We start from the raw sequence: 21,235 nt of genomic DNA on the forward strand, positions 1-21,235 counted from the left end.
ACGCAGTGCACCACCGAGCACTCACCCATCAAGCCGCTCGAACTCCTAAAAGTACCTCAAAGTCGATCTTCCGTGTTTAACTTCAAAACTACAGCTATCTGGATAAAGAGGGTACTTCGGACCGTTCCTCACCCGGGTCTTGAACTCAGACCCATCGGAACCGCAACGCATGTCTTTACGCAGTGCGCCAACCGAGCACTCACCCATCAAGCCGCTCGAACTCCTAAAAGTACCTCAAAGTCGGTCTTCCGTGTTTAACTTCAAAACTCCAGCTGTCACTCTGGATAAAGATGCTTCGGACCATTCCGCCTGCAGGTCTTGAACTCAGACCCATCGGAACCGCAACGCATGTCTTTACGCAGTGCACCAACCGAGCACTCACCCATCAAGCCGCTCGAACTCCTAAAAGTACCTCAAAGTCGATCTTCCGTGTTTAACTTCAAAACTCCAGCTATCACTCTAGATAAAGAGGGTGCTTCGGACCGTTCCTCACCCGGGTCCTGAACTCAGACCCATCGGAACCGCAACGCATGTCTTTACGCAGTGCGCCAACCGAGCACTCACCCATCAAGCTGCTCGAACTCCTAAAAGTACCTCAAAGTCGTCTTCCGTGTTTAACTTCAAAACTCCAGCTGTCACTCTGGATAAAGAGTGCTTCGGACCATTCCGCCTGCAGGTCTTGAACTCAGACCCATCGGAACCGCAACGCATGTCTTTACGCAGTGCACCAACCGAGCACTCACCCATCAAGCCGCTCGAACTCCTAAAAGTACCTCAAAGTCGATCTTCCGTGTTTAACTTCAAAACTCCAGCTGTCACTCTGGATAAAGAGGGTGCTTCCGTCCGTTCCGCACCCGGGTCTTGAAGTCAGACCCATCGGAACCGCAACACATGTCTTTACGCAGTGCGCCAACCGAGCACTCACACATCAAGCCGCTCGAACTCCTAAAGTACCTCAAAGTCGGTCTTCCGTGTTTAACTTCAAAACTCCATCTATCACTCTGGATAAAGAGGGTGCTTCGGACCATTCCGCCTGCAGGTCTTGAACTCAGACCCATCGGAACCGCAACGCATGTCTTTACGCAGTGCACCAACCGAACACTCACCCATCAAGCCGCTCGAACTCCTAAAAGTACCTCAAAGTCGATCTTCCGTGTTTAACTTCAAAACTCCAGCTATCACTCTGGATAAATGGGGTGCTTGGGACCGTTCCTCACCCGGGTCTTGAACTCAGACCCACCGGAACCGCAACGCATGTCTTTACGCAGTGCGCCAGCCGAGCACTGACACATCAAGCCGCTCGAACTCCTAAAAGTACCTCAAAGTCGGTCTTCCGTGTTTAACTTTAAAACTCCAGCTGTCACTCTGGATAAGAGGTGCTTTGGACAATTCCGCCTGCAGGTCTTGAACTCAGACCCATCGGAACCGCAACGCATGTCTTTACGCAGTGCGCCAACCGAGCACTCACCCCATCAAGCCGCTCGAACTCCTAAAAGTTCCTCAACGTCGGTCTTCCGTGTTTAACTTTAAAACTCCAGCTGTCACTCTGGATAAAGAGGGTGCTTCAGACCATTCCGCCTGAAGGTCTTGAACTCAGACCCATCGAAACCGCAACGCATGTCTTTACGCAGTGCGCCAACCGAGCACTCACCCATCAAACCGCTCGAACTCCTAAAAGTACCTCAAAGTCGATCTTCCGTGTTTAACTTCAAAACTCCAGCTGTCACTCTGGATAAAGAGGGTGCTTCAGACCATTCCGCCTGAAGGTCTTGAACTCAGACCCATCGGAACCACAACGCATGTCTTTACGCAGTGCGCCAACCGAGCACTCACCAATCAAACTGCTCGAACTCCTAAAAGTACCTCAAAGTCGGTCTTCCGTGTTTAACTTCAAAACTCCATCTATCACTCTGGATAAAGAGGGTGCTTCGGACCATTCCGCCTGCAGGTCTTGAACTCAGACACATCGGAACCACAACGCATGTCTTTACGCAGTGCGCCAACCGAGCACTCACCCATCAAGCCGCTCGAACTCCTAAAAGTACCTCAAAGTCGATCTTCCGTGTTTAACTTCAAAACTCCAGCTATCACTCTGGATAAAGGGGTGCTTGGGACCGTTCCTCACCCGGGTCTTGAACTCAGACCCATCGGAACCGCAACGCATGTCTTTACGCAGTGCACCAACCGAGCACTCACCCATCAAGCCGCTCGAACTCCTAAAAGTACCTCAAAGTCGATCTTCCGTGTTTAACTTCAAACTCCAGCTATCTGGATAAAGAGGGTACTTCGGACCGTTCCTCACCCGGGTCTTGAACTCAGACCATCGGAACCGCAACGCATGTCTTTACGCAGTGCGCCAACCGAGCACTCACCCATCAAGCTGCTCGAACTCCTAAAAGTACCTCAAAGTCGGTCTTCCGTGTTTAACTTCAAAACTCCAGCTATCTGGATAAAGAGGGTACTTCGGACCGTTCCTCACCCGGGTCTTGAACTCAGACCCATCGGAACCGCAACGCATGTCTTTACGCAGTGCGCCAACCGAGCACTCACCCATCAAGCTGCTCGAACTCCTAAAAGTACCTCAAAGTCGGTCTTCCGTGTTTAACTTCAAAACTCCAGCTGTCACTCTGGATAAAGAGGGTGCTTCGGACCATTCCGCCTGCAGGTCTTGAACTCAGACCCATCGGAAACGCAACGCATATCTTTACGCAGTGCACCAACCGAGCACTCACCCATCAAGCCGCTCGAACTCCTAAAAGTACCTCAAAGTCGATCTTCCGTGTTTAACTTCAAAACTCCAGCTATCACTCTAGATAAAGAGGGTGCTTCGGACCGTTCCTCACCCGGGTCTTGAACTCAGACCCATCGGAACCGCAACGCATGTCTTTACGCAGTGCGCCAACCGAGCACTCACCCATCAAGCAGCTCGAACTCCTAAGAGTACCTCAAAGTCGGTCTTCCGTGTTTGAGTCCCTCAGAGGGCCTCTCAGGGCCTGAAAGTACCTGAGAGTCCCTCAGAGGGCCTCTCAGGGCCTGAGTGAGAGTCCCTCAGAGGGCCTCTCAGGGCCTGAGAGTCCCTCAGAGTTGTTTTTTTTTTTGGTTGCTCTTATGGACTGCGTAAACTGAGCACCTTTCCATTCGAAGTTCTACAAGTACCCCAAGGACCATCGGAACAGTTAGTCTTCCATGTTAAACTTTAAAAGTCCAGCTGTCTCTCTGGATAAGGAGTGTGCTTCAGACAGTTCCGCACACGTGTCTTGAACTCTCACTTTAGACCCAGTGAGAGTCTAACGTTGTCCATTGTTGCTCCATGGACTGAGAACTTTAACTTCCTTCTCTTTCCAACATTTACAATAGTACATTCTGGATGCAGTGTATGGTGCAGACCATTCCATAAGCAGATCTTGAACTCCCTCCACTTCCACCTCTCTGAGTAAAGCCTCCTAACATGTGCGGAATAAAGCACATGTTAGAGTTGGCTCCCTCACTGACACTCTGCATACAGACTATGCTTCGCAGTGTTCCGCCTGCAGGTCTTGAACTCAGACCCATCGGAACCGCAACGCATGTCTTTACGCAGTGTGCCAACCGAGCACTCACCCATCAAGCCGCTCGAACTCCTAAAAGTACCTCAAAGTCGGTCTTCCGTGTTTAACTTTAAAACTCCAGCTGTCACTCTGGATAAAGAGGGTGCTTTGGACAATTCCGCTGCAGGTCTTGAACTCAGACCCATCGAACCGCAACGCATGTCTTTACGCAGTGCGCCAACCGAGCACTCACCCATCAAGCCGCTCGAACTCCTAAAAGTTCCTCAAAGTCGGTCTTCCGTGTTTAACTTTAAAACTCCAGCTGTCACTCTGGATAAAGAGGGTGCTTCAGACCATTCCGCCTGAAGGTCTTGAACTCAGACCCATCGAAACCGCAACGCATGTCTTTACGCAGTGCGCCAACCGAGCACTCACCCATCAAACCGCTCGAACTCCTAAAAGTACCTCAAAGTCGATCTTCCGTGTTTAACTTCAAAACTCCAGCTGTCACTCTGGATAAAGAGGGTGCTTCCGTCCGTTCCGCACCCGGGTCTTGAAGTCAGACCCATCGGAACCGCAACACATGTCTTTACGCAGTGCGCCAACCGAGCACTCACACATCAAGCCGCTCGAACTCCTAAAAGTACCTCAAAGTCGGTCTTCCGTGTTTAACTTTAAAACTCCAGCTGTCACTCTGGATAAAGAGGGTGCTTCAGACCATTCCGCCTGAAGGTCTTGAACTCAGACCCATCGGAACACAACGCATGTCTTTACGCAGTGCGCCAACCGAGCACTCACCAATCAAACTGCTCGAACTCCTAAAAGTACCTCAAAGTCGGTCTTCCGTGTTTAACTTCAAAACTCCATCTATCACTCTGGATAAAGAGGGTGCTTCGGACCATTCCGCCTGCAGGTCTTGAACTCAGACCCATCGGAACCGCAACGCATGTCTTTACGCAGTGCGCCAACCGAGCACTCACCCATCAAGCCGCTCGAACTCCTAAAAGTACCTCAAAGTCGATCTTCCGTGTTTAACTTCAAAACTCCAGCTATCACTCTGGATAAAGGGGGTGCTTCGGACCGTTCCTCACCCGGGTCTTGAACTCAGACCCCCATCGGAACCGCAACGCATGTCTTTACGCAGTGCACCAACCGAGCACTCACCCATCAAGCCGCTCGAACTCCTAAAAGTACCTCAAAGTCGATCTTCCTGTTTAACTTCAAAACTCCAGCTATCTGGATAAAGAGGGTACTTCGGACCGTTCCTCACCCGGGTCTTGAACTCAGACCATCGGAACCGCAACGCATGTCTTTACGCAGTGCGCCAACCGAGCACTCACCCATCAAGCAGCTCGAACTCCTAAAAGTACCTCAAAGTCGGTCTTCCGTGTTTGAGTCCCTCAGAGGGCCTCTCAGGGCCTGAGAGTCCCTCAGAGGGCCTCTCAGGGCCTGAGAGTCCCTCAGAGGGCCTCTCAGGGCCTGAGAGTCCCTCAGAGGGCCTCTCAGGGCCTGAGAGTCCCTCAGAGGGCCTCTCAGGGCCTGAGAGTCCCTCAGAGGGCCTCTCAGGGCCTGAGAGTCCCTCAGAGGGCCTCTCAGGGCCTGAGAGTCCCTCAGAGGGCCTCTCAGGGCCTGAGAGTCCCTCAGAGGCCTCTCAGGGCCTGAGAGTCCCTCAGAGGGCCTCTCAGGGCCTGAGAGTCCCTCAGAGGGCCTCTCAGGGCCTGAGAGTCCCTCAGAGGGCCTCTCAGGGCCTGAGAGTCCCTCAGAGGGCCTCTCAGGGCCTGAGAGTCCCTCAGAGGGCCTCTCAGGCCTGAGAGTCCCTCAGAGGGCCTCTCAGGGCCTGAGAGTCCCTCAGAGGGCCTCTCAGGGCCTGAGAGTCCCTCAGAGGGCCTCTCAGGGCCTGAGAGTCCCTCAGAGGGCCTCTCAGGGCCTGAGAGTCCCTCAGAGGGCCTCTCAGGGCCTGAGAGTCCCTCAGAGGGCCTCTCAGGGCCTGAGAGTCCCTCAGAGGGCCTCTCAGGGCCTGAGAGTCCCTCAGAGGGCCTCTCAGGGCCTGAGAGTCCCTCAGAGGGCCTCTCAGGGCCTGAGAGTCCCTCAGAGGGCCTCTCAGGGCCTGAGAGTCCCTCAGAGGGCCTCTCAGGGCCTGAGAGTCCCTCAGAGGGCCTCTCAGGGCCTGAGAGTCCCTCAGAGGGCCTCTCAGGGCCTGAGAGTCCCTCAGAGGGCCTCTCAGGGCCTGAGAGTCCCTCAGAGGGCCTCTCAGGGCCTGAGAGTCCCTCAGAGGGCCTCTCAGGGCCTGAGAGTCCCTCAGAGGGCCTCTCAGGGCCTGAGAGTCCCTCAGAGGGCCTCTCAGGGCCTGAGAGTCCCTCAGAGGGCCTCTCAGGGCCTGAGAGTCCCTCAGAGGGCCTCTCAGGGCCTGAGAGTCCCTCAGAGGGCCTCTCAGGGCCTGAGAGTCCTCAGAGGGCCTCTCAGGGCCTGAGAGTCCCTCAGAGGGCCTCTCAGGGCCTGAGAGTCCCTCAGAGGGCCTCTCAGGGCCTGAGAGTCCCTCAGAGGGCCTCTCAGGGCCTGAGAGTCCCTCAGAGGGCCTCTCAGGGCCTGAGAGTCCCTCAGAGGGCCTCTCAGGGCCTGAGAGTCCCTCAGAGGGCCTCTCAGGGCCTGAGAGTCCCTCAGAGGGCCTCTCAGGGCCTGAGAGTCCCTCAGAGGGCCTCTCAGGGCCTGAGAGTCCCTCAGAGGGCCTCTCAGGGCCTGAGAGTCCCTCAGAGGGCCTCTCAGGGCCTGAGAGTCCCTCAGAGGGCCTCTCAGGGCCTGAGAGTCCCTCAGAGGGCCTCTCAGGGCCTGAGAGTCCCTCAGAGGGCCTCTCAGGGCCTGAGAGTCCCTCAGAGGGCCTCTCAGGGCCTGAGAGTCCCTCAGAGGGCCTCTCAGGGCCTGAGAGTCCCTCAGAGGGCCTCTCAGGCCTGAGAGTCCCTCAGAGGGCCTCTCAGGGCCTGAGAGTCCCTCAGAGGGCCTCTCAGGGCCTGAGAGTCCCTCAGAGGGCCTCTCAGGGCCTGAGAGTCCCTCAGAGGGCCTCTCAGGGCCTGAGAGTCCCTCAGAGGGCCTCTCAGGGCCTGAGAGTCCCTCAGAGGGCCTCTCAGGGCCTGAGAGTCCCTCAGAGGGCCTCTCAGGGCCTGAGAGTCCCTCAGAGGGCCTCTCAGGGCCTGAGAGTCCCTCAGAGGGCCTCTCAGGGCCTGAGAGTCCCTCAGAGGGCCTCTCAGGGCCTGAGAGTCCCTCAGAGGGCCTCTCAGGGCCTGAGAGTCCCTCAGAGGGCCTCTCAGGCCTGAGAGTCCCTCAGAGGGCCTCTCAGGGCCTGAGAGTCCCTCAGAGGGCCTCTCAGGGCCTGAGAGTCCCTCAGAGGGCCTCTCAGGGCCTGAGAGTCCCTCAGAGGGCCTCTCAGGGCCTGAGAGTCCCTCAGAGGGCCTCTCAGGGCCTGAGAGTCCTCAGAGGGCCTCTCAGGGCCTGAGAGTCCCCAGAGGGCCTCTCAGGGCCTGAGAGTCCCTCAGAGGGCCTCTCAGGGCCTGAGAGTCCCTCAGAGGGCCTCTCAGGGCCTGAGAGTCCCTCAGAGGGCCTCTCAGGGCCTGAGAGTCCCTCAGAGGGCCTCTCAGGGCCTGAGAGTCCCTCAGAGGGCCTCTCAGGGCCTGAGAGTCCTCAGAGGGCCTCTCAGGGCCTGAGAGTCCCTCAGAGGGCCTCTCAGGGCCTGAGAGTCCCTCAGAGGGCCTCTCAGGGCCTGAGAGTCCCTCAGAGGGCCTCTCAGGGCCTGAGAGTCCCTCAGAGGGCCTCTCAGGGCCTGAGAGTCCCTCAGAGGGCCTCTCAGGGCCTGAGAGTCCCTCAGAGGGCCTCTCAGGGCCTGAGAGTCCCTCAGAGGGCCTCTCAGGGCCTGAGAGTCCCTCAGAGGGCCTCTCAGGCCTGAGAGTCCCTCAGAGGGCCTCTCAGGGCCTGAGAGTCCTCAGAGTTGTTTTTTTTTTTTGGTTGCTCTTATGGACTGCGTAAACTGAGCACCTTTCCATTCGAAGTTCTACAAGTACCCCAAGGACCATCGGAACAGTTAGTCTTCCATGTTAAACTTTAAAAGTCCAGCTGTCTCTCTGGATAAGGAGTGTGCTTCAGACAGTTCCGCACACGTGTCTTGAACTCTCACTTTAGACCCAGTGAGAGTCTAACGTTGTCCATTGTTGCTCCCATGGACTGAGAACTTTAACTTCCTTCTCTTTCCAACATTTACAATAGTACATTCTGGATGCAGTTTATGGTGCAGACCATTCCATAAGCAGATCTTGAACTCCCTCCACTTTCCACCTCTCTGAGTAAAGCCTCCCTAACATGTGCGGAATAAAGCACATGTTAGAGAGTTGGCTCCCTCACTGACACTCTGCATACAGACTATGCTTCGCAGTGTTCCGCCTGCAGGTCTTGAACTCAGACCCACCGGAACCGCAACGCATGTCTTTACGCAGTGCGCCAGCCGAGCACTGACCATCAAGCCGCTCGAACTCCTAAAAGTACTCAAAGTCGGTCTTCCGTGTTTAACTTTAAAACTCCAGCTGTCACTCTGGATAAGAGGGTGCTTGGACAATTCCGCCTGCAGGTCTTGAACTCAGACCCATCGGAACCGCAACGCATGTCTTTACGCAGTGCGCCAACCGAGCACTCACCCATCAAGCCGCTCGAACTCCTAAAAGTACCTCAAAGTCGGTCTTCCGTTTAACTTTAAAACTCCAGCTGTCACTCTGGATAAAGAGGGTGCTTCAGACCATTCCGCCTGAAGGTCTTGAACTCAGACCCATCGGAACCACAACGCATGTCTTTACGCAGTGCGCCAACCGAGCACTCACCAATCAAACTGCTCGAACTCCTAAAAGTACCTCAAAGTCGGTCTTCCGTGTTTAACTTCAAAACTCCATCTATCACTCTGGATAAAGAGGGTGCTTCGGACCATTCCGCCTGCAGGTCTTGAACTCAGACCATCGGAACCGCAACGCATGTCTTTACGCAGTGCGCCAACCGAGCACTCACCCATCAAGCCGCTCGAACTCCTAAAAAGTACCTCAAAGTCGATCTTCCGTGTTTAACTTCAAAACTCCAGCTATCACTCTGGATAAAGAGGGTGCTTCGGACCGTTCCTCACCCGGGTCTTGAACTCAGACCCATCGGAACCGCAACGCATGTCTTTACGCAGTGCACCAACCGAGCACTCACCCATCAAGCCGCTCGAACTCCTAAAAGTACCTCAAAGTCGATCTTCCGTGTTTAACTTCAAAACTCCAGCTATCTGGATAAAGAGGGTACTTCGGACCGTTCCTCACCCGGTCTTGAACTCAGACCCATCGGAACCGCAACGCATGTCTTTACGCAGTGCGCCAACCGAGCACTCACCCATCAAGCAGCTCGAACTCCTAAAAGTACCTCAAAGTCGGTCTTCCGTGTTTGAGTCCCTCAGAGGGCCTCTCAGGGCCTGAGAGTCCCTCAGAGGGCCTCTCAGGGCCTGAGAGTCCCTCAGAGGGCCTCTCAGGGCCTGAGAGTCCCTCAGAGGGCCTCTCAGGGCCTGAGAGTCCCTCAGAGGGCCTCTCAGGGCCTGAGAGTCCCTCAGAGGGCCTCTCAGGGCCTGAGAGTCCCTCAGAGGGCCTCTCAGGGCCTGAGAGTCCCTCAGAGGGCCTCTCAGGGCCTGAGAGTCCCTCAGAGGGCCTCTCAGGGCCTGAGAGTCCCTCAGAGGGCCTCTCAGGGCCTGAGAGTCCCTCAGAGGGCCTCTCAGGGCCTGAGAGTCCTCAGAGGGCCTCTCAGGGCCTGAGAGTCCTCAGAGGGCCTCTCAGGGCCTGAGAGTCCCTCAGAGGGCCTCTCAGGGCCTGAGAGTCCCTCAGGGCCTCTCAGGGCCTGAGAGTCCCTCAGAGGGCCTCTCAGGGCCTGAGAGTCCCTCAGAGGGCCTCTCAGGGCCTGAGAGTCCCTCAGAGGGCCTCTCAGGGCCTGAGAGTCCCTCAGAGGCCTCTCAGGGCCTGAGAGTCCCTCAGAGGGCCTCTCAGGGCCTGAGAGTCCCTCAGAGGGCCTCTCAGGGCCTGAGAGTCCCTCAGAGGGCCTCTCAGGGCCTGAGAGTCCCTCAGAGGGCCTCTCAGGCCTGAGAGTCCCTCAGAGGGCCTCTCAGGGCCTGAGAGTCCCTCAGAGGGCCTCTCAGGGCCTGAGAGTCCCTCAGAGGGCCTCTCAGGGCCTGAGAGTCCCTCAGAGGGCCTCTCAGGGCCTGAGAGTCCCTCAGAGGGCCTCTCAGGGCCTGAGAGTCCCTCAGAGGGCCTCTCAGGGCCTGAGAGTCCCTCAGAGGGCCTCTCAGGGCCTGAGAGTCCCTCAGAGGGCCTCTCAGGGCCTGAGAGTCCTCAGAGGGCCTCTCAGGGCCTGAGAGTCCCTCAGAGGGCCTCTCAGGGCTGAGAGTCCCTCAGAGGGCCTCTCAGGGCCTGAGAGTCCCTCAGAGGGCCTCTCAGGGCCTGAGAGTCCCTCAGAGGGCCTCTCAGGGCCTGAGAGTCCCTCAGAGGGCCTCTCAGGGCCTGAGAGTCCCTCAGAGGGCCTCTCAGGGCCTGAGAGTCCCTCAGAGGGCTCTCAGGGCCTGAGAGTCCCTCAGAGGCCTCTCAGGCCTGAGAGTCCCTCAGAGGGCCTCTCAGGGCCTGAGAGTCCCTCAGAGGGCCTCTCAGGGCCTGAGAGTCCCTCAGAGGGCCTCTCAGGGCCTGAGAGTCCCTCAGAGGGCCTCTCAGGGCCTGAGAGTCCCTCAGAGGGCCTCTCAGGGCCTGAGAGTCCCTCAGAGGGCCTCTCAGGGCCTGAGAGTCCCTCAGAGGGCCTCTCAGGGCCTGAGAGTCCCTCAGAGGGCCTCTCAGGGCCTGAGAGTCCCTCAGAGGGCCTCTCAGGGCCTGAGAGTCCCTCAGAGGGCCTCTCAGGGCCTGAGAGTCCCTCAGAGGCCTCTCAGGGCCTGAGAGTCCCTCAGAGGGCCTCTCAGGGCCTGAGAGTCCCTCAGAGGGCCTCTCAGGGCCTGAGAGTCCCTCAGAGGGCCTCTCAGGGCCTGAGAGTCCCTCAGAGGGCCTCTCAGGGCCTGAGAGTCCCTCAGAGGGCCTCTCAGGGCCTGAGAGTCCCTCAGAGGGCCTCTCAGGGCCTGAGAGTCCCTCAGAGGGCCTCTCAGGGCCTGAGAGTCCCTCAGAGGGCCTCTCAGGGCCTGAGAGTCCCTCAGAGGGCCTCTCAGGGCCTGAGAGTCCCTCAGAGGGCCTCTCAGGGCCTGAGAGTCCCTCAGAGGGCCTCTCAGGGCCTGAGAGTCCCTCAGAGGGCCTCTCAGGGCCTGAGAGTCCCTCAGAGGGCCTCTCAGGGCCTGAGAGTCCCTCAGAGGGCCTCTCAGGGCCTGAGAGTCCCTCAGAGGGCCTCTCAGGGCCTGAGAGTCCCTCAGAAGGCCTCTCAGGGCCTGAGAGTCCCTCAGAAGGCCTCTCAGGGCCTGAGAGTCCCTCAGAGGGCCTCTCAGGGCCTGAGAGTCCCTCAGAGGGCCTCTCAGGGCCTGAGAGTCCCTCAGAGTTGTTTTTTTTTTTGGTTGCTCTTATGGACTGCGTAAACTGAGCACCTTTCCATTCGAAGTTCTACAAGTACCCCAAGGACCATCGGAACAGTTAGTCTTCCATGTTAAACTTTAAAAGTCCAGCTGTCTCTCTGGATAAGGAGTGTGCTTCAGACAGTTCCGCACACGTGTCTTGAACTCTCACTTTAGACCCAGTGAGAGTCTAACGTTGTCCATTGTTGCTCCCATGGACTGAGAACTTTAACTTCCTTCTCTTTCCAACATTTACAATAGTACATTCTGGATGCAGTTTATGGTGCAGACCATTCCATAAGCAGATCTTGAACTCCCTCCACTTTCCACCTCTCTGAGTAAAGCCTCCCTAACATGTGCGGAATAAAGCACATGTTAGAGAGTTGGCTCCCTCACTGACACTCTGCATACAGACTATGCTTCGCAGTGTTCCGCCTGCAGGTCTTGAACTCAGACCCACCAGAACCGCAACGCATGTCTTTACGCAGTGCGCCAGCCGAGCACTGACACATCAAGCCGCTCGAACTCCTAAAAGTACCTCAAAGTCGGTCTTCCGTGTTTAACTTTAAAACTCCAGCTGTCACTCTGGATAAAGAGGGTGCTTTGGACAATTCCGCCTGCAGGTCTTGAACTCAGACCCATCGGAACCGCAACGCATGTCTTTACGCAGTGCGCCAACCGAGCACTCACCCATCAAGCCGCTCGAACTCCTAAAAGTACCTCAAAGTCGGTCTTCCGTGTTTAACTTTAAAACTCCAGCTGTCACTCTGGATAAAGAGGGTGCTTTGGACAATTCCGCCTGCAGGTCTTGAACTCAGACCCATCGGAACCGCAACGCATGTCTTTACGCAGTGCGCCAACCGAGCACTCACCCATCAAGCCGCTCGAACTCCTAAAGTTCCTCAAAGTCGGTCTTCCGTGTTTAACTTTAAAACTCCAGCTGTCACTCTGGATAAAGAGGGTGCTTCAGACCATTCCGCCTGAAGGTCTTGAACTCAGACCCATCGGAACCACAACGCATGTCTTTACGCAGTGCGCCAACCGAGCACTCACCAATCAAACTGCTCGAACTCCTAAAAGTACCTCAAAGTCGGTCTTCCGTGTTTAACTTCAAACTCCATCTATCACTCTGGATAAAGAGGGTGCTTCGGACCATTCCGCCTGCAGGTCTTGAACTCAGACCCATCGGAACCGCAACGCATGTCTTACGCAGTGCACCAACCGAGCACTCACCCATCAAGCCGCTCGAACTCCTAAAAGTACCTCAAAGTCGATCTTCCATGTTTAACTTCAAAACTCCAGCTATCACTCTGGATAAAGGGGGTGCTTGGGACCGTTCCTCACCCGGGTCTTGAACTCAGACCCATCGGAACCGCAACGCATGTCTTTACGCAGTGCACCAACCGAGCACTCACCATCAAGCCGCTCGAACTCCTAAAAGTACCTCAAAGTCGATCTTCCGTGTTTAACTTCAAAACTCCAGCTATCTGGATAAAGAGGGTCCTTCGTACCGTTCCTCACCCGGGTCTTGAACTCAGACCCATCGGAACCGCAACGCATGTCTTTACGCAGTGCGCCAACCGAGCACTCACCCATCAAGCTGCTCGAACTCCTAAAAGTACCTCAAAGTCGGTCTTCCGTGTTTAACTTCAAAACTCCAGCTGTCACTCTGGATAAGAGGGTGCTTCGGACCATTCCGCCTGCAGGTCTTGAACTCAGACCCATCGGAAACGCAACGCATGTCTTTACGCAGTGCACCAACCGAGCACTCACCCATCAAGCCGCTCGAACTCCTAAAAGTACCTCAAAGTCGATCTTCCGTGTTTAAATTCAAACTCCAGCTATCACTCTAGATAAAGAGGGTGCTTCGGACCGTTCCTCACCCGGGTCTTGAACTCAGACCCATCGGAACCGCAACGCATGTCTTTACGCAGTGCACCAACCGAGCACTCACCCATCAAGCCGCTCGAACTCCTAAAAGTACCTCAAAGTCGATCTTCCGTGTTTAACTTCAAAACTCCAGCTATCTGGATAAAGAGGGTACTTCGGACCGTTCCTCACCCGGTCTTGAACTCAGACCAATCGGAACCGCAACGCATGTCTTTACGCAGTGCGCCAACCGAGCACTCACCCATCAAGCTGCTCGAACTCCTAAAAGTACCTCAAAGTCGGTCTTCCGTGTTTAACTTCAAAACTCCAGCTGTCACTCTGGATAAAGAGGGTGCTTCGGACCATTCCGCCTGCAGGTCTTGAACTCAGACCCATCGGAACCGCAACGCATGTCTTTACGCAGTGCACCAACCGAGCACTCACCCATCAAGCCGCTCGAACTCCTAAAAGTACCTCAAAGTCGATCTTCCGTGTTTAACTTCAAAACTCCAGCTATCACTCTAGATAAGAGGGTGCTTCGGACCGTTCCTCACCCGGGTCTTGAACTCAGACCCATCGAAACGCAACGCATGTCTTTACGCAGTGCGCCAACCGAGCACTCACCCATCAAGCCGCTCGAACTCCTAAAAGTACCTCAAAGTCGTCTTCCGTGTTTAACTTTAAAACTCCAGCTGTCACTCTGGATAAAGAGGGTGCTTTGGACAATTCCGCCTGCAGGTCTTGAACTCAGACCCATCGGAACCGCAACGCATGTCTTTACGCAGTGCGCCAACCGAGCACTCACCCATCAAGCCGCTCGAACTCCTAAAAGTTCCTCAACGTCGGTCTTCCGTGTTTAACTTTAAAACTCCAGCTGTCACTCTGGATAAAGAGGGTGCTTCAGACCATTCCGCCTGAAGGTCTTGAACTCAGACCCATCGAAACCGCAACGCATGTCTTTACGCAGTGCGCCAACCGAGCACTCACCCATCAACCGCTCGAACTCCTAAAAGTACCTCAAAGTCGATCTTCCGTGTTTAACTTCAAACTCCAGCTGTCACTCTGGATAAAGAGGGTGCTTCCGTCCGTTCCGCACCCGGGTCTTGAACTCAGACCCATCGGAACCGCAACGCATGTCTTTACGCAGTGCACCAACCGAGCACTCACCCATCAAGCCGCTCGAACTCCTAAAAGTACCTCAAAGTCGGTCTTCCGTGTTTAACTTCAAAACTCCATCTATCACTCTGGATAAAGAGGGTGCTTCGGGACCATTCCGCCTGCAGGTCTTGAAGTCAGACCCATCGGAACCGCAACGCATGTCTTTACGCAGTGCACCAACCGAGCACTCACCCATCAAGCCGCTCGAACTCCTAAAAGTACCTCAAAGTCGGTCTTCCGTGTTTAACTTCAAAACTCCATCTATCACTCTGGATAAAGAGGGTGCTTCGACCATTCCGCCTGCAGGTCTTGAAGTCAGACCCATCGGAACCGCAACGCATGTCTTTACGCAGTGCACCAACCGAGCACTCACCCATCAAGCCGCTCGAACTCCTAAAAGTACCTCAAAGTCGATCTTCCGTGTTTAACTTCAAAACTCCAGCTGTCACTCTGGATAAAGAGGGTGCTTTGGACAATTCCGCCTGCAGGTCTTGAACTCAGACCCATCGGAACCGCAACGCATGTCTTTACGCAGTGCGCCAACCGAGCACTCACCCATCAAGCCGCTCGAACTCCTAAAAGTACCTCAAAGTCGGTCTTCCGTGTTTAACTTTAAAACTCCAGCTGTCACTCTGGATAAAGAGGGTGCTTTGGACAATTCCGCCTGCAGGTCTGAACTCAGACCCATCGGAACCGCAAACGCATGTCTTTACGCAGTGCGCCAACCGAGCACTCACCCTCAAGCCGCTCGAACTCCTAAAAGTTCCTCAACGTCGGTCTCCGTGTTTAACTTTAAAACTCCAGCTGTCACTCTGGATAAAGAGGGTGCTTCAGACCATTCCGCCTGAAGGTCTTGAACTCAGACCCATCGGAACCGCAACACATGTCTTTACGCAGTGCGCCAACCGAGCACTCACACATCAAGCCGCTCGAACTCCTAAAAGTACCTCAAAGTCGGTCTTCCGTGTTTAACTTTAAAACTCCAGCTGTCACTCTGGATAAAGAGGGTGCTTCAGACCATTCCGCCTGAAGTCTTGAACTCAGACCCATCGGAACCACAACGCATGTCTTTACGCAGTGCGCAACCGAGCACTCACCAATCAAACTGCTCGAACTCCTAAAAGTACCTCAAAGTCGGTCTTCCGTGTTTAACTTCAAAACTCCATCTATCACTCTGGATAAAGAGGTGCTTCGGACCATTCCGCCTGCAGGTCTTGAACTCAGACCCATCGGAACCACAACGCATGTCTTTACGCAGTGCACCAACCGAGCACTCACCCATCAAGCCGCTCGAACTCCTAAAAGTACCTCAAAGTCGATCTTCCATGTTAACTTCAAAACTCAGCTATCACTCTGGATAAAGGGGGTGCTTGGGACCGTTCCTCACCCGGGTCTTGAACTCAGACCATCGGAACCGCAACGCATGTCTTTACGCAGGCACCAACCGAGCACTCACCCATCAAGCCGCTCGAACTCCTAAAAGTACCTCAAAGTCGATCTTCCGTGTTTAACTTCAAAACTCCAGCTATCTGGATAAAGAGGGTCCTTCGTACCGTTCCTCACCCGGGTCTTGAACTCAGACCCATCGGAACCGCAACGCATGTCTTTACGCAGTGCGCCAACCGAGCACTCACCCATCAAGCTGCTCGAACTCCTAAAGTACCTCAAAGTCGGTCCGTGTTTAACTTCAAAACTCCAGCTGTCACTCTGGATAAAGAGGTGCTTCGGACCATTCCGCCTGCAGGTCTTGAACTCAGACCCATCGAACCGCAACGCATGTCTTTACGCAGTGCACCAACCGAGCACTCACCCATCAAGCCGCTCGAACTCCAAAAGACCTCAAAGTCGATCTTCCGTGTTTAAATTCAAACTCCAGCTATCACTCTAGATAAAGAGGGTGCTTCGGACCGTTCCTCACCCGGGTCTTGAACTCAGACCCATCGGAACCGCACGCATGTCTTTACGCAGTGCACCAACCGAGCACTCACCCATCAAGCCGCTCGAACTCCTAAAAGTACCTCAAAGTCGATCTTCCGTGTTTAACTTCAAAACTCCGCTATCTGGATAAAGGGTACTCGGACGTTCCTCACCCGGTCTTGAACTCAGACCCATCGGAACCGCAACGCATGTCTTTACGCAGTGCGCCAACCGAGCACTCACCCATCAAGCTGCTCGAACTCCTAAAAGTACCTCAAAGTCGGTCTTCCGTGTTTAACTTCAAAACTCCAGCTGTCACTCTGGATAAAGAGGGTGCTTCGGACCATTCCGCCTGCAGGTCTTGAACTCAGACCCATCGGAACCGCAACGCATGTCTTTAGCAGTGCACCAACCGAGCACTCACCCATCAAGCCGCTCGAACTCCTAAAAGTACCTCAAAGTCGATCTTCCGTGTTTAACTTCAAAACTCCAGCTATCACTCTAGATAAAGAGGGTGCTTCGGACCGTTCCTCACCCGGTCTTGAACTCAGACCCATCGGAAACGCACGCATGTCTTTACGCAGTGCGCCAACCGAGCACTCACCCATCAAGCCGCTCGAACTCCTAAAGTACCTCAAAGTCGGTCTTCCGTGTTTAACTTTAAAACTCCAGCTGTCCTCTGGATAAAGAGGGTGCTTTGGACAATTCCGCCTGCAGGTCTTGAACTCAGACCCTCGAACCGCAACGCATGTCTTTACGCAGTGCGCCAACCGAGCACTCACCCATCAAGCCGCTCGAACTCCTAAAAGTTCCTCAACGTCGGTCCTTCCGTGTTTAACTTTAAAACTCCAGCTGTCACTCTGGAAAGAGGGTGCTTCAGACCATTCCGCCTGAAGGTCTTGAACTCAGACCCATCGAAACCGCAACGCATGTCTTTACGCAGTGCGCCAACCGAGCACTCACCCATCAAACCGCTCGAACTCCTAAAAGTACCTCAAAGTCGATCTTCCTGTTTAACTTCAAAACTCCAGCTGTCACTCTGGATAAAGAGGGTGCTTCCGTCCGTTCCGCACCCGGGTCTTGAACTCAGACCCATCGGAACCGCAACGCATGTCTTTACGCAGTGCGCCAACCGAGCACTCACCCATCAAGCCGCTCGAACTCCTAAAAGTACCTCAAGTCGGTCTTTCCGTGTTTAACTTCAAAACTCCATCTATCACTCTGATAAAGAGGGTGCTTTCGGACCATTCGCCTGCAGGTCTTGAAGTCAGACCCATCGGAACCGCAACGCATGTCTTTACGCAGTGCACCAACCGAGCACTCACCCATCAAGCCCGCTCGAACTCCTAAAGTACCTCAAAGTCGATCTTCCGTGTTTAACTTCAAAACTCCAGCTATCACTCTGGATAAAGGGGGTGCTTGGACCGTTCCTCACCCGGGTCTTGAACTCAGACCCATCGGAACCGCAACGCATGTCTTTACGCAGTGCACCACCGAGCACTCACCCATCAAGCCGCTCGAACTCCTAAAAGTACCTCAAAGTCGCTCTTCCGTGTTTAACTTCAAAACTCCAGCTATCTGGATAAAGAGGGTACTTCGGACCGTTCCTCACCCGGGTCTTGAACTCAGACCCATCGGAACCGCAACGCATGTCTTTACGCAGTGCGCCAACCGAGCACTCACCCATCAAGCTGCTCGAACTCCTAAAAGTACCTCAAAGTCGGTCTTCCGTGTTTAACTTCAAAAACTCCAGCTGTCACTCTGGATAAAGAGGGTGCTTCGGACCATTCCGCCTGAAGGTCTTGAACTCAGACCCATCGGAACCTCAACGCATGTCTTTACGCAGTGCACCAACCGAGCACTCACCCATCAACCGCTCGAACTCCTAAAAGTACCTCAAAGTCGATCTTCGTGTTTAACTTCAAACTCCAGCTATCTGGATAAAGAGGGTACTTCGGACCGTTCCTCACCCGGGTCTTGAACTCAGACCCATCGGAACCGCAACGCATGTCTTTTACGCAGTGCGCCAACCGAGCACTCACCCATCAAGCTGCTCGAACTCCTAAAAGTACCTCAAAGTCGGTCTTCCGTGTTTAACTTCAAAACTCCAGCTGTCACTCTGGATAAAGAGGTGCTTCGGACCATTCCGCCTGCAGGTCTTGAACTCAGACCCATCGGAACCGCAACGCATGTCTTTACGCAGTGCACCAACCGGCACTCACCCATCAAGCCGCTCGAACTCCTAAAAGTACCTCAAAGTCGATCTTCCGTGTTTAACTTCAAAACTCAGCTATCACTCTAGATAAGAGAGTGTGCTTCGGACCGTTCCTCACCCGGGTCTTGAACTCAGACCCATCGGAACCGCAACGCATGTCTTTACGCAGTGCACCAACCGAGCACTCACCCATGAAGCCGCTCGAACTCCTAAAAGTACCTCAAAGTCGATCTTCCGTGTTTAACTTCAAAACTCCAGCTATCACTCTAGATAAAGAGGGTGCTTCGGACCGTTCCTCACCCGGGTCTTGAACTCAGACCCATCGGAACCGCAACGCATGTCTTTACGCAGTGCACCAACGAGCACTCACCATCAAGCCGCTCGACTCCTAAAAGTACCTCAAAGTCGATCTTCCGTGTTTAACTTCAAAACTCCAGCTATCTGGATAAAGAGGGTACTTCGGACCGTTCCGCAACCGGGTCTTGAACTCAGACCCATCGGAACCGCAACGCATGTCTTTACGCAGTGCGCCAACCGAGCACTCACCCATAAAGCTGCTCGAACTCCTAAAAGTACCTCAAAGTCGGTCTTCCGTGTTTAACTTCAAAACTCCAGCTGTCACTCTGGATAAAGAGGGTGCTTCGGACCATTCCGCCTGCAGGTCTTGAACTCAGACCCATCGGAACCGCAACGCATGTCTTTACGCAGTGCGCCAACCGAGCACTCACCCATCAAGCCGCTCGAACTCCTAAAAGTACCTCAAAGTCGGTCTTCCGTGTTTAACTTTAAAACTCCAGCTGTCACTCTGGATAAAGAGGGTGCTTTGGACAATTCCGCCTGCAGGTCTTGAACTCAGACCCATCGGAACCGCAACGCATGTCTTTACACAGTGCGCCAACCGAGCACTCACCCATCAAGCCGCTCGAACTCTAAAGTTCCTCAAAGTCGGTCTTCCGTGTTTAACTTTAAAACTCCAGCTGTCACTCTGGATAAAGGGGTGCTTAAGACCATTCCGCCTGCAGGTCTTGAACTCAGACCCATCGGAACCGCAACGCATGTCTTTACGCAGTGCACCAACCGAGCACTCACCCATCAAGCCGCTCGAACTCCTAAAAGTACCTCAAAGTCGATCTTCCGTGTTTAACTTCAAAACTACAGCTATCTGGATAAAGAGGGTACTTCGGACCGTTCCTCACCCGGGTCTTGAACTCAGACCCATCGGAACCGCAACGCATGTCTTTACGCAGTGCGCCAACCGAGCACTCACCCATCAAGCTGCTCGAACTCCTAAAAGTACCTCAAAGTCGGTCTTCCGTGTTTAACTTCAAAACTCCAGCTGTCACTCTGGATAAAGAGGGTTCTTCGGACCATTCCGCCTGCAGGTCTTGAACTCAGACCCATCGGAACCGCAACGCATGTCTTTACGCAGTGCACCAACCGAGCACTCACCCATCAAGCCGCTCGAACTCCTAAAAGTACCTCAAAGTCGATCTTCCGTGTTTAACTTCAAAACTCCAGCTATCACTCTAGATAAAGAGGGTGCTTCGGACCGTTCCTCACCCGGGTCCTGAACTCAGACCCATCGGAACCGCAACGCATGTCTTTACGCAGTGCGCCAACCGAGCACTCACCCATCAAGCTGCTCGAACTCCTAAAAGTACCTCAAAGTCGGTCTTCCGTGTTTAACTTCAAAACTCCAGCTGTCACTCTGGATAAAGAGGGTGCTTCGGACCATTCCGCCTGCAGGTCTTGAACTCAGACCCATCGGAACCGCAACGCATGTCTTTACGCAGTGCACCAACCGAGCACTCACCCATCAAGCCGCTCGAACTCCTAAAAGTACCTCAAAGTCGATCTTCCGTGTTTAACTTCAAAACTCCAGCTGTCACTCTGGATAAAGAGGGTGCTTCCGTCCGTTCCGCACCCGGGTCTTGAAGTCAGACCCATCGGAACCGCAACACATGTCTTTACGCAGTGCGCCAACCGAGCACTCACACATCAAGCCGCTCGAACTCCTAAAAGTACCTCAAAGTCGGTCTTCCGTGTTTAACTTCAAAACTCCATCTATCACTCTGGATAAAGAGGGTGCTTCGGACCATTCCGCCTGCAGGTCTTGAACTCAGACCCATCGGAACCGCAACGCATGTCTTTACGCAGTGCACCAACCGAACACTCACCCATCAAGCCGCTCGAACTCCTAAAAGTACTCAATCGATCTTCCGTGTTTAACTTCAAAACTCCAGCTATCACTCTGGATAAATGGGGTGCTTGGGACCGTTCCTCACCCGGGTCTTGAACTCAGACCCACCGGAACCGCAACGCATGTCTTTACGCAGTGCGCCAGCCGAGCACTGACACATCAAGCCGCTCGAACTCCTAAAAGTACCTCAAAGTCGGTCTTCCGTGTTTAACTTTAAAACTCCAGCTGTCACTCTGGATAAGAGGGTGCTTTGGACAATTCCGCCTGCAGGTCTTGAACTCAGACCCATCGGAACCGCAACGCATGTCTTTACGCAGTGCGCCAACCGAGCACTCACCCATCAAGCCGCTCGAACTCCTAAAAGTTCCTCAACGTCGGTCTTCCGTGTTTAACTTTAAAACTCCAGCTGTCACTCTGGATAAAGAGGGTGCTTCAGACCATTCCGCCTGAAGGTCTTGAACTCAGACCCATCGAAACCGCAACGCATGTCTTTACGCAGTGCGCCAACCGAGCACTCACCATCAAACCGCTCGAACTCCTAAAAGTACCTCAAAGTCGATCTTCCGTGTTTAACTTCAAAACTCCAGCTGTCACTCTGGATAAAGAGGGTGCTTCAGACCATTCCGCCTGAAGGTCTTGAACTCAGACCCATCGGAACCACAACGCATGTCTTTACGCAGTGCGCCAACCGAGCACTCACCAATCAAACTGCTCGAACTCCTAAAAGTACCTCAAAGTCGGTCTCCGTGTTTAACTTCAAAACTCCAGCTATCACTCTGGATAAA

The sequence above is a fragment of the Poeciliopsis prolifica genome, unplaced genomic scaffold, assembly GCF_027474105.1.
Source record: "Poeciliopsis prolifica strain line A6 unplaced genomic scaffold, Auburn_PproV2 SCAFFOLD256, whole genome shotgun sequence".
Taxonomy (NCBI): domain Eukaryota; kingdom Metazoa; phylum Chordata; class Actinopteri; order Cyprinodontiformes; family Poeciliidae; genus Poeciliopsis; species Poeciliopsis prolifica.